This window comes from Camelina sativa, chromosome 18 (genome assembly GCF_000633955.1).
Source record: "Camelina sativa cultivar DH55 chromosome 18, Cs, whole genome shotgun sequence".
Classification (NCBI taxonomy): domain Eukaryota; kingdom Viridiplantae; phylum Streptophyta; class Magnoliopsida; order Brassicales; family Brassicaceae; genus Camelina; species Camelina sativa.
The window spans coordinates 4,078,849-4,092,513 of record NC_025702.1 but is presented as its reverse complement, the minus strand read 5'-3'; the positions used below and the strand labels follow the sequence as shown (position 1 = coordinate 4,092,513).

Below are 13,665 nucleotides of genomic sequence, written 5' to 3'. Positions count from 1 at the left end.
CTTGTAGATTAGCCGTCCATGACTCAAAACCCAATCCAGAGTGTTATGCTGCCGCAAGTTGTTCACTTCTATCCAGAGTGGTGGGTATGACTTAGAGGGTAGTGGAACACCACGCCGTCCATGCACATCACTCCTGGAGTTTGGTTACTGTTGAATTGCGAGACCCAAGTTTTGTAGGTCATCATGTAGTTTAGAATGTAGAACGAGATGGAAGTGTTGGTCGTGTCACCTTGATGTTCAGTTCCATCCATTGTAGTGAACAAAACTCCCTTAATCGCTATGTCAATCATGTCAAGCTCACCATTCGTGATATATATTTTGATCTCTTTTGCGTAAAATGCATTAGCAACTGCCTTATGTAAGTATCGCACCACTAGGCTTCTCAAGTGCATCGCCTCTGTTTTCGACGAAATGAACATGGGGGTGCTTCCATTTGTTGCCCATAGTGCCACCACTTCATTCCTATCGATCTGTGGTGCAGTCCCAGTTCCGCTGGAAAATCTGAGTATTGGATTGTTTCCTCTCTGTATCCATGCTTGGGAGTTTTCATGAGCCTCTCCATGTGGCACTGCTTAAACAGATACTGCACATTCTCAGATAACCCGAGTTGCTCCATTGTTTCAGTATGGGGATATCTCGTACCCATGAATTCAAGATTCTGAAATAGCTCATAGTACTCCTTGGGAGTCATCCTCTCCTCAGCCGCTTTTCTTTTCACTGATTTCCTGAGCGCTTGCTCTGAACGCAGGTAAGGTTCCTCCGTCTCGTAATAACTTCCCTCATCTCTTGGTTCATAAAATTGTATCGGTCTCTTTCCATAACTCTTACTCTTGGCTAACGGCTACACTTGTCTGCTCGACCCCACATCATGATTTTGTAACTACCCTGAACCCTCAACAGCTTCTCCTACCACATTCTTCATATCCAAAAAACCCTTTGCCATAGACTGAGGCGATGAGCGTTCTCTAGCCCTACAACCATACGCATCTCTCATTTCATCTAAGAACTCAGAGCGTTCTCTAACTCTTCTTTGAGTTAAACATGTCTCAGAGAAGCAGAAAGAGCACCAAGTTCTTAAATGAAATGAGAGAATCATATGGTTATAAGGCAAGAGAACGCTCATCGCCTAAGTCTATGGCAAAGCATGTTTTGGAAATAAAGAACATGGTAAGAGAAGCTGTCGAGGGTTCAGGGTTGTTACAGAATTCGGAAGCGGGGTCGAGCAGACCAGTCAAGCAGTTAGCCAAGAGTAAGAGTCGTGGAAAGAGACCGATACAAGTTTCTGAATAAAAAATGAGGACATTGATTACGAGATGGAGAAATCTCAGCTGAGTTCGGAGTAAGAGCCCAGGAAATTAGTAAGAAGAAGTACGGTGGAGGGGAGGTTGACTCTGAAGGAGTACTATGACCTATTTCAACAGCTTGGCTTCATGGGTACGAGATATCCCCATGCTGAGACAATGGAGCAACTCGGGATAGTTGAAGATGTGCAGTTTCTGTTTAAACAGTGCCGCCTGGAGAGGCTCATGAACACTCCCAAGCATGGATATTGATATGCTCAAATTAAACCCTAGAGCTACTCTCTCAAATTAAGAGGTCACTGTAATACTTAGGGGTCGAATTCCAAAAGGAGTCAAGATTACACAATAAATTATAGAGTTTTATGATTACGCTAAACAAGTTGATTTAGATAAAGAAAAGCAATGCAAAATATTAAAATAAAATTGTTGTAAATTCATAAGATCAAAAAGCTAGGTCCAGGGAATTTCTCAGGAAATTAAAAAATATTAAATCAATAATTAAATAGAATTCAAGCAATTAAAATCAGATCTAGAACTCTAAACTCTTCTATACAATAAATCAGTTCTCACTGCAAATATTATCTAAATTTTAAACCAGAAAATCCAAATCTCTTTGTAAAATTCTAGGTTAAAAATCAGCTTTAAAAACAGGTTAAGATTGTTCACAAAATTACTAAATCAAATCTCTTTGCAAGAAGTAATTTTGCTCATCAAAAGATTTTATCAGGAAAATCAATTTTATTCTCATATCAATTAATTTCCTTAAGATCTAAATCCAGATGGCTAATCAAAGATATAACATTAAGAACAACCTATGATGAAGATCTAGAAAGATAAAGAATCCTAAATAAACAGATCTAATAATTCATAAAATCCCTGTGAAAAACCCTGAACCTAACAAGCAAACTACTCATACATATTCAATGAAGAACAAAACATAATTCTGAATAATAAGCAATTGAAATTAAAAGAGTAAAGAGTGAGTTCAAGAATTCTTCTCTCAAAGTAGTTCAGATCTCTCTCCCAAAAGCTCTCAAAATCTCACAAGGTTGCAGTAAAATAAAACTTGCTAGAATAAAACTTAAGGGTTTGTAAAACCTAAAAAAAACTATTTATATGTCCTAAAACACGTCAGGGACTTGTATTGCAATTTAGGAAAACTTTGGGCAGAATTGTAAAACTTCCAATTTTCTTGTTCTCAAGTAGACAATACACGGTGTCGACCGATGCTGAAGCAGTATCGATCGACACTCCCTCTCTCTTCTGACTCCAAGTTCATTTCTTCGGGATTAATGCTCCAAAATGATCCAAATTGCTCCACTTTGCTCCATCCATGCTAAAATCCTAGAAAATCTGTAAAGACTCAAAAACATCCTAGAAAAAATCAAAATACTCTAAAAGACTCCTTATATCATGGTTAAAAACCACAAAAACCATGATATATCAACTCTCCCAGACTTAACATTTGTTTGCCATCAAGCAAAATATAAGCTTAGACCTGTGAAAGAGGTTTGAAAACACAGAAACTCATTTTCTCTCTAAGGTACTGCCATGATCATCCAAACCATAATCCATATGATTAGCAGACAAATCCAAATCGAACCCCCATGTACTTCTCCGTTGACATTCGTAGCATCCCAAATTCAACCCAAATTCAATTACTTCCTCCATTAAGCCCTCATCAGTGGGTCTCATCAATTTGATCAATGTCAAGAACCTTTTAGACTCATTCCCGTACTATACCATAGCAAGCAAGATATATCTTTTTACAACATTTGGTAGTCTTCCTCTCTCCCAGACTTATTCTATTCTTATCCTCCTTTGAGCTTTGCTTTGCTGTTTTTTTTTTTAGTAATCAAAGGTGTAGGCGAATAATGGGGTCATTGGTAAGTTATCTACCCCTTGCTTTCAAACTTTGTGTGATCATTTGACTCGAGACGAGAGTAGAACAATTCCCATATTACATGAAGAGTAATGTTGTATCAGTTTTAACTTTTAAGGTGATGTTGATGATAACTACACTGTTGGTGGCTTTTTCAGAAAAAAAAAAAAAAAAAGGAAAACACTTGTGGTGATGGTTCATACCGCATCTATGGTGGTGTATGTGGCATCCCTGGCGACAATGACGGCACATTTGGGATTCTTGGCGGTGTTGCATGGGATGTCTGCGGCGGTGGCGGTGATGCACGGGCTATCTGCGGTGGCGGTGGTGGCGATTTGTAAACATAATAATGAGGACTCGGTGGGCTGGATGAATGTGTCACTCGTACCATCTTTGTTCTCCACTCTAAACAATTTAGGAAATAAATTAATAAAAAAATAACAAAGAAACAATTAAAATCTGTATCTGAAAACACTAACCAGTTATTGAGGTTTGTTGAGAAGGCAAAGCAGATTCAGTATGGTAAAGAAAAGTGCATAGAAGAAGAAGAAGAACAAGACCCAATTCTGAAACAGTATTGCTTTTCATCTCTATCTCTCCTCTCTCTCTCTAGGATTCAGGAAAAAAATCTTTCACTCAGGAAAATAGGGACAAACACAATAATGCCTTTTTGGCATTTTTCAGAAAAAAAATGTTGTAGATTTTGGCAAATGTTACTTATGTGATGTTGTAGGCCATATATGTAGGGAATTTCCAAGTAAAGAGTTAAATGTAAATCGAATATTCTTTTTTATCAGTAGTAAATATAAGTCAAGTCTTTAGATTTTGTCCACACTGAAAAATAATTTTTTCTATGTTGTCGTCTTTTACTGGAATCTTCGGCCGACTTGCAAATATAAAATGTAATACAAATTTGTGTATTTTCAAGCAGACAAGCAGGGCCGGCTCGACGTTATTGAATGCCCAAACCAAATAGCAATAAGAAGTCATAAATAGCAATAAGATACTATGCCTTCAGAATTTTTTTTTTGCAAAACCATAAATAATAGCAATAAGAAATCATACCAAAACTTTATACAACAGTTTTTGATTATAAAAGCGGTTTATAAAAAGATAAAAGAAACTAAATAAAAACTTATATCTTATATTAATATTGCTATATTTTCTTTATTTATAGAGAGCAAAATATAATTTCTCTATTTATAGAAAAAAATAGTAATATGTAATTTAGAGATAAGAATAGAGGTGAGTTGGAATAAATCTCACTTCTATTATAGAATCAAATCCATTCGAAATGGTCGGAGCCACAGTTTTTTAATCCACAGCATCTGTACTAGAAGCAAGATCTTCAAAAATTATAGAGGGTTGTAGCCTGTTGGCCTAAGAGTCCGGACCAAATCGTTCTTGGGATCAAAAAAAGTAGGCTATTATATATTGATGTTTACGTTTACAATAACCAACCATAAAGTGTACTAGAAAGACTTGAATCGTGATCTCCTAATCCTAGTATAAATACTTATATCATACCATAAATAAGTTGATAGACCATCCTGTGGTCCACATCAAGATTATCCTCCACTGCCGTGGTTTGGTATTTCAGTCACAACTTCGTATAAGGTAGCTTCATTTCTACCCACGATTAAACCTTCGTCGAGTATATATATATATATATATATATATATATATATATATATTATGAAATTGCAATAATTTATAAGATATAGAACAGGTGATTTTTTTTTGTGTGTGCAAAAACTGGTGACGTGGTTACATTTTGTTTTTACCCCACATTTATTCATGAAAAAAAAAATATTTGTAGTTCTTCATGTTAATAAATAATATGTTCAAAAGAATTTTAATAGAAAATTTTAAAAATTTTCAGGAATATATAGTTTTAAGAGGTGGTTGTTGTCTCATAATTTTTACTATTATAGCATGATTATTTTATCCAATTCCAATTTTTTTCTCGTAATTTTTACTATTGCAGCATCCATTTTACATTGGTTGACATGACTATATAAGTCGTGTTGTACTGTTCAGTAACAAGCTATCAATTAGCTACTTATAGTTTTAAAGAATTTGATTATTTTATCCAATTCCAAGTTTTCAAAATATAGAGCAATCCTATCATTTTATCTATTTTAGAGTAATATCTGTATATTTCTTTTTTTTTATCTAAACTAAAGTAACTCTAAAATAAAGCATGTTTTTTTCAAATGTGTAAAAAAAAGCAAGTTTTCTATTTTTTACTCTAAAGTAGAGTTAATATAAAAAATAGAATCGAGAATAGAGTTACTCTAAATATAAACCAATCCTATCATTTTTTCTATTTTAAAGTAAGATATAAGTACGACATTGAAGCAAATGCTACTTTATAATAGAGTTTTAACTCTAAAATAGAGTAAGGTACGGTTGAAGATGTGTTTATAGTATAGATGTATTGTGAGACGGTGTATGAAGGAGGGGATACACTATTGATTTAGCATGCATATGTGTTAGATCTATTATTCTGTATTAGTTAACTAAAAATTTCATTTCCAGCCAACAAAACTTCAATTTCAAGGTTCATATTCATTGTTCAAACATTTTTGCGGTGAATAAATTTTATATTCATACATAAAGAGGAGATTTGTTGTAACAATCAATTTATCAAAAAACAAATCATATACTCAATTTTATACACACAGTACACACAAACAAGAAAATGAAGCATCGTTAGATACAAATTGGACAATGGGCCTACTGCCCGACGAATATTTCACCATTCAACGCGCTTTCACTTTACGAAGCTGCGAAAAGTTTTATGTACATATACAATAATTGATGTATAAAAACTATAGCCTCTCAATAACTTATTAATAATTGAGAATTTTAAGAATTAATTAAATAACTATATTAACAACACTTGTTTACATATTTTCTTATTAGTTAACTCTATGTTTACATATTTTCTTATTAGTTAACTCTATAATATTTCTACATCTTTCGTCTATATTTTTCTGACCACATTTTTGTACATATTTTATAATAGTTTAGTTTGTCCGAAAATTTTGGGCTTATATATTACCAAATAATTTGGTACAAGTGTCGCCGGCCGTTTCACAAGGCGTGTTCAATTTTGGTTTTGAGCTTTGTAAAAAAATAATTTGACAAAGATTTATTTTATACATAGGTTTATTTGTAGCCAAATACTTAGACATTATTTAAATTAAACTCAAGACAGTATCTGCAAAGTCTATAAGCTACTTTAAGACTCTCTTCACCAATGTTTATCATTTGATAATAATCATGAGTACAGTTCTTCTTACTCACTTTCGTTGACCTCATATCCGTCACTCCCGGAGATGAGTTTTGCTTATGGGCCTTTTCCTCTTTCCGATTTAGAGGGTGGCTTGAAGGTGGGGGGTTTTGGGAAGAAGTGAGGGGGAGGTGGAGGTGGTGGAAGAGGAACGTAATCCAAGCGCAATTTGTTCCCTTCTAACAATATAGATCATTAGTTTCTACAAATAATATACATGTGATTACGAATATAACGTATATTAATATGTAAGAAAACCTTAGAATCTTAGATACACGCATACAAATGCATGAGAATACTGATCGTGTTTAAAAAAAACCAAGAGACCTTATGCGTGTAAACACTTACGTTGCAGAAGTTTGGCGTCGGTGACCTCAACTTGAGATGAGACAAACAAGAGCACAATAAATAAAGAAAGAAGAAGAGAAACGAAATTTGACGTCATTGTAGCCATTAAGATAGGTTTCTCCAGTCTATCAAGATTTCCTTTGAAGACCTATTTATAAATATAAGAAAACGAAGCCTCGTTTCATACTACTGTAAAGTGTAATACTGCTGGGAGGTCTGGGACCCTAGACATTTCCATTTGACGCGCTTTATTTTTGTGATTCTGGAAAAACATTTTGTTAAAAACTCTTTACCAAGCTAATGGTACTAACAGATGGAAATACTTAAATGTTTACATCTTATAGTGTTTTCAACCACATATAGGTTTCAGTTTACATCTAAAGAATCTCTTTTCAGTAGCATGCAAAACCGAGAATTTTGATTATTATAATCGTACAGAATACCTAAAATATAATAACAAGGCAATAATATAATAATGATGTATAAGACAAAATCAAATTTCATAAAAACTAGAAAATATAAATTCTCAAGAATCATTAATATTTTCAAGTTAACAAGGTAAACCGAACATTATTATTATAATTATTATTATATATATATATATATATATATTAGATAAGGTCCGCGTAATAACACATATAAAAATTTTAAAAAATTATTGAGAATAATTAAGTAGTAATAGACATTTTTTTAGATTTTATCTTCTAACATTTAATATTGAATATGAACTTCTCATATTTCATTTTAATACTCTCTCAGTTCTATTATATAAGAGTTTGAAGGCTTTTTGCATTATTTTATAATATTTTCTCAAAATTTTATGTACAATTTTTATTAATATAATAATTCATGACTATTTGAACTATGCAATATATTTTTCGGGAAAACGATCTATTTTCCCACAAAAGGTATCACATCAATCTAAATAGAGCTCAATCTTTGATCAACAGAAGAAAATCATTATGCTCTTTTTTATTTTAATTTGTTTTAATTAATTTAATTCGGTTTAAATTAGGTTATATTTGTTTTCTTATTTTATTTAGTTGGTTCAGTAAATAGTGAACCGAGCAAAACCATGTTTGTGGGTAATTAGGTGAAAACTATGTTTCAAAGAAGATATAGATCTTGATTATGGAGTCTGAGATATATAGATTGAGAAATGTTTTTGCGGAGATATGTAGCACGTGGTAATAGATTGAGCTCTATATGGCTTGATATGATACTCTCTTGGAGAATATATCGTTTTCCGTATATTTTCTTATTGGTTTATAAATGACATAATATTTATTGTTTATTAATGTTTGTGTCTTTGTCCAAAAACTCTTATAGGACATGGAGTAGCATTTAAATATCTATAACATCGTAATAAACCATATTTTAAGTTTAATAATACATTTCATCTTAATGCATAGAACTAAATATTTTATATCAAACACAATTAATAAATCATATCAAGTCTATATCTTAGTTAGAATTGAAAATACAAATAAAAATTAACAAAATATAATTCGCAATAAAACTGAATCAACATATTTAAGATATATTTGTTATGTTGTTATCTCATAATTACTAATTTTAACTCATTTCATAATCAATTTTAAATAAGTGAAACTTATAAAATAAAACCATATATAAAGATATATAGACATTACCATCAAATTACTGAAGATTCATTCCTATAAATTACAATATATTTCGTATTATCTTATGATTTAACTTATGCATTACAAAATACATGTGTTCAAATTATAAAATCAAACATAAAAAAATATGAATAATATTCTTGAATCAATTTTTTTTAAATGATACATATTAATATTTGAAATTTTTTTAATCTAAAATAAATTTCATCGTTAGACATTCAGTTTAGTAATAACATTTAACTATCTATTTCATAGTATATATTTTTTTATAAATTTATCTAAAAAGTAATATTTTTCTTGTATTATAGCAACTAAAAATTAAAGTAAGTAAAAATATTATAATTTTGAATTTTATGGTATATATACATATATAAATTTATCTTATAATTAGATTTTGAATAAAATTAGGTTTTATTTTATCTATTTACTTTTATATAAAACCTTTTTAGATTAGATTTAGAATTTTTACATTTTTATTTTTTTGAAAATTTTAATAATAAATTGACATGTGTCAACATTATATATATATATAAATTTATCTTATAATTAGATTTTAAATAAAATTAGGTTTTATTTTATCTATTTACTTTTATATAAAACCTTTTTGATTAGGTTTAGAATTTTTACATTTTTATTTTTTAAAGTTTTAATAATAAATTGACATGTGTCAACATCTGAATGATATAATTAACACGTGTCACGATCTTGTTAATGAGTATTTTTGTTATCAAGGTTTATATAATAATAAAATTAGGTTTTATTTTATCTATTTACTTTTATATAAAACCTTTAGATTAGGTTTAGAATTTTTACATTTTTATTTTTTAAAATTTTAATAATAAATTGAAATGTGTCAACATCTGAATGATATTGAAACAACTCATTCTTTTATATATATATATATATATATATTAATAGTCTCATACCCACAAACAACCTAGCAACAATCAACAACAGCGTATAACCAAAACAATTCCAATAAACCAATAAGAATCTCAACAATAATAATCCAATAACCATCATTTAAATAATTCATGACCAACAATGAAATAACCAAGTTCCAACATCCTAAAATGTTCTATCAACTCAACCCTAGCAACATAACCATTGCTAGACCCCAATCAATCAAGTCTCTAGAACATTCTCCTCCTCATCGCCTGCATTCCACGATCACATTTTACCTTTACCTTCACACCACAAACGACAATTGAAATGCGTAAGTATTATCATAAATATTAGTGAGCCGTCCTCTCATCTACTAGGTTATACACACAAGCAACTGAGACCCTCAGGTTTAAGCAATCAAACAAACACAACCAATACATCAAACCAGGAAAACAAGTCTCGGATGAGACCAGTGTCAACCGATGCTAACTCGGTGTCGACCGACGCTTACTCGGGACGCTGGCACTGAGTGGTGTCGACCGACGCTATCTCGGTGTCGATCGGCGCTGGCACTGAGTGGTGTCGACCGATGCTATCTCGGTGTGAATCGATGCTGAGTGGTGTCGAGCGACACCACATTGGTGTCGATCGACACTGCTTCTGCAGACACGAACTGCACGATCACGATCAAATCATCTCGAAACTGTCCCAAACTCACCCAAATGCCTCAGGAACTTATGGAAAATCCGAAAACAACACACCCAAGCAAGCAAACAACACAAATAGACAAAGAACAGCCAAACAAAAGAGATCTCAGGCTTAGATTAACCATGGTCAAGCACTCACCTCTTTTACAGGAAGACTTGAATGAGAAACGGTGGAACCAACACCTTAGGAAGCTTCTCCTTCATTCCCACTAACAGCTATCCTTTCCACAGCCACAAATCTCTCCAAAAACACCAAGAATAAGACAAAAATCTCTCAAACGCTTTCTCTCTTCTTTCTCTCTTTTCTCACTCAATGGCGACAAAACAACTTCCTAAAACCCTTAATTTGTCGCTTCTCCTCTTATATACTCGGTTTAGGGGTTTCCAATTGAACCAAACCGAACCAAACCACTATCAAATCAAACCGGTCGAAACCAAAAAAGATGGTGTCGATCATTATTAATTTGTAAAATTATGAGATATGTCAACTGTCAATAAATAACGCATTAGAAATTCTAGGAAATATTTTTTCTGTTTTACAAAGATTGTTATTTTCACACATTTTACACTAATTAAGAAAATTTTGAATTATATATGTTTAACCATATATAATAAGTGATTAATGATTTAAATTCAATGAAAATAGCTTTATGTTTAGGATTAAAAAAATCGCATTAAAAATACTAAAAATGAAAACTGACATTTTTTGTAAAATATAATTTTTGTAAAATAAAGGAAGTAGTATTTAAAACATCATTACTAGCCCTGGAGATTTGGTTTAACCGGTTTAACCGGTTTAATCGGTTTGGTTTATTCGGTTTTTCAAATTTTCGGTTATCCAAAAATTATACCGAATTGAACCGAATTTTAATTTGGTTCGGTTTAATCTGTAATCGGTTTATTCGGGTCGGTTATCAGCTTTGAAATCCATTCCGAACTAAACCGAAATTGTTTATAATTAGGTTTATTTAAACCGACTTAGACCAAAATACAGATAATGGGCTCAAATGAATATAAAATCCAATAACAATCCCAATTACAAAACCAATCCAGTTACATAATTGCGGTTTCAAGCCCATATCCATTAACAAACTAGGGTTTTGACGAAGTGGCTGATGGCGAGGCTGCGAGGCAGACGGTAACAGCAACGACAACGACGTGCTACCGTTAGATCTCCTCGTCGAGTATTCCGGAGAGATCTGTTAACATAGATAACAATGCTACACTTTAAAACAGGCGAAATCAAAGGGGAAAAACTCGATTCTTTTTCGCTATAATCTCCATGAGAAATCAAATAATACAACCCCAAATCAAATTCAAGAGCAAAACTCAAAAATTGATGATAAGTAAGAAAACTTACTGTAATCTAGCAGATGAATATGTTTTTGAGTTGATGCAATGGAAACAGCCCCAGTTTCCGACGACAGAGTATTGGCAATATTCACAGAGTGAAACCGTTCGGCGGCTCTCAAAAGATTATTTGAGATAGTGTCGAAAGAATCTTAGGTTTCAAGAGGAAAAATGTCACTTTGGACTGAGTAAAAAACATTAGTGGGCCACATATTTTTATTGTTGACTTATTAAAAACATAGGCCCGTCAGATTTCTTTTGGGCTTAATACAAAACAATTAGAAGCAGCCCAAGTTCAAAACAAATTAAAGATGCAAGTCATCTAACCTAATCGATTGTGAAGGATTAGTGGCAACATCACTTCTTCTTCTACAAAACACACAGAAGCTGACAGGTGAAGAAGGAGATGGAGTGATGTAGAACAGAAACCGAATAACCGATCGGTTATAGCCTGACGAACCGAACCGAATCATAAACCGAAATCCCTTGAACATTTTGCCGATCGGTTTAGTCCTTCATTCTCGTTCGGTGCCAATAACCGAAAAAGTCGGTTCTTTCGGTTCGGTTCTTTCGGTTCGGTTTCTTTCGATTTCGTAGGGAGTCTGTAGATGAGAGATCCTCACCAAAGATACTCCGATCCCTCCGCCAAAGACTCTGGTTTTTTGATAAGTAACAAAATCTAAAGACTTGACTTAATTAATAATAAATGACCATTGATAATATATTTGGAATTAAAGATATAGTAAGAAATGGTTCAAACATATATTGATTGGTAAATTTATGTATTGTGTGAGTCGTCATGTGAATAATGAAAATATGAAATGAATACACAAAAATATTCATACATAAAACAACCATTCAGCGGTGTGTAAATAAAGTCCGAAATCCGGAGACGCTTGCTGTTTCGTTCCATATGGTGAACTGCGACCAGCAAGGACTCACCTTTACTAACAACCTCTCGCCTTCTACTTTATTGACAAAGTGATTCGTTGTCCGCTTATCTTTCCTGGATTCTTTGTGTAATAGGGAGAAATTATATGCCGTCTTTGTTAATCTCTCCAAATGAAACGTTTTCCCAATTGCCGGCCAACGTTCACGAGGCAAAAATCTAAAAATGTACTATTTTCGCTTATTACAAAAGTTTTAGATTTTCTATAATTTACCAAAACTTATATATTTTAACACCTTTTACATATTGTATAGTAAAAGACCTTTTACATCTAAATAAAAAAGCTCTTATACATATTTTACAAAAAAAAAACCTTTTATTTAACATAATTTTAAGTGAAAAAGGGCCATCAAAATTTTAGGCCCGAATCTTTGGTTTCAGTGGCTTCCCCTATGAGCCGGGCCTACCAATTAGTTTCTGTTTTAAGTTTAGTAGATGGTTTTAAATGGTTTTAACAGCTTAAAATTCTTTTCTGTGAGTGATTAATAAATTTTTTACTTTAACCAAACTGTTGAAACTGAGTTTCACACAATGAATTTGTTTGAAGGGGAAACAAATTCAATAAAGTTATCTCTCTAAGAAATCAGATCAAAGTTATCAAGCAAAAGGGAATTAAGATCTCTTGAAGAAGAAGTTAGGGTTTCGCTTAAGAACAATAAAGAATTGCGGGTTTTTGTATTAATTGTTGGATGTCTTACAAGGAGGAGGTATCCCCCTATTTATATGAATGCTTTGATTACAAAATATAGCTACTTTTCTAATCGGCCAAACCAAGAACAAGAAAGTTTCTCCTTTCTTGTGAGGTCGGCCGGCAGGCGATCTGGGAAGTCGGTTTCTCATTCTGGAGTTGGACCCTTCGACACAATTGGGCCTTCATTTGTAGGTTGAATCCATCTCAAGACCGAACTCCCGGTTGGAGTACTCAATTTCGATTTGTGGTTTAGACCGGTATGTTGGGGGTGCTGAATCCCGCACCAACACAAACCAATAAAATTAAAATACCACAAATTTATAACTCTTCAGAAAGAGAGTTTTAATTAAAAGACTGTCACCAAAATGTTAAACTGCAACAAAAAATCTTTAAATTTTTATAAAATATTAAATTTGTGAAGAAATATGTCCCAGGTCCCAAAGTTTTAAGAATCTTGTTAATAAAAGTCCAACAATCACGTTCTCTGTATGTCCACGTTCGCGTAATATTTGAGAGTAGTTTCCCATTTCGGTTTTCGGTAGTTTCAAAAGTTTTTTTTTACAATTCTGTGTATTTGAATCTGGATTATATTTTCTGACCTGGGGGGGGGG

General features: G+C 32.6%; 3 long non-coding RNA genes across 4 annotated transcripts; all 3 read right to left on the bottom strand.

Annotated features, from left to right (window-relative positions):
• On the bottom strand, positions 2,425–3,883 carry LOC104760470. 2 transcript variants are annotated; one of them, XR_762931.2, is made up of 3 exons: positions 3,663–3,883; positions 3,387–3,588; positions 2,425–2,654 (listed from the first exon to the last, which is right to left on the bottom strand). It is a non-coding gene; the product is annotated as an uncharacterized LOC104760470 (long non-coding RNA). The 2 variants fall into 2 exon arrangements; XR_762932.2 differs by having other exon boundaries at positions 2,425–2,645.
• On the bottom strand, positions 6,329–6,956 carry LOC104760471. Its single transcript, XR_762934.2, has 2 exons — positions 6,830–6,956; positions 6,329–6,657 (listed from the first exon to the last, which is right to left on the bottom strand). It is a non-coding gene; the product is annotated as an uncharacterized LOC104760471 (long non-coding RNA).
• On the bottom strand, positions 11,056–11,552 carry LOC104760472. Its single transcript, XR_762935.1, has 2 exons — positions 11,425–11,552; positions 11,056–11,263 (listed from the first exon to the last, which is right to left on the bottom strand). It is a non-coding gene; the product is annotated as an uncharacterized LOC104760472 (long non-coding RNA).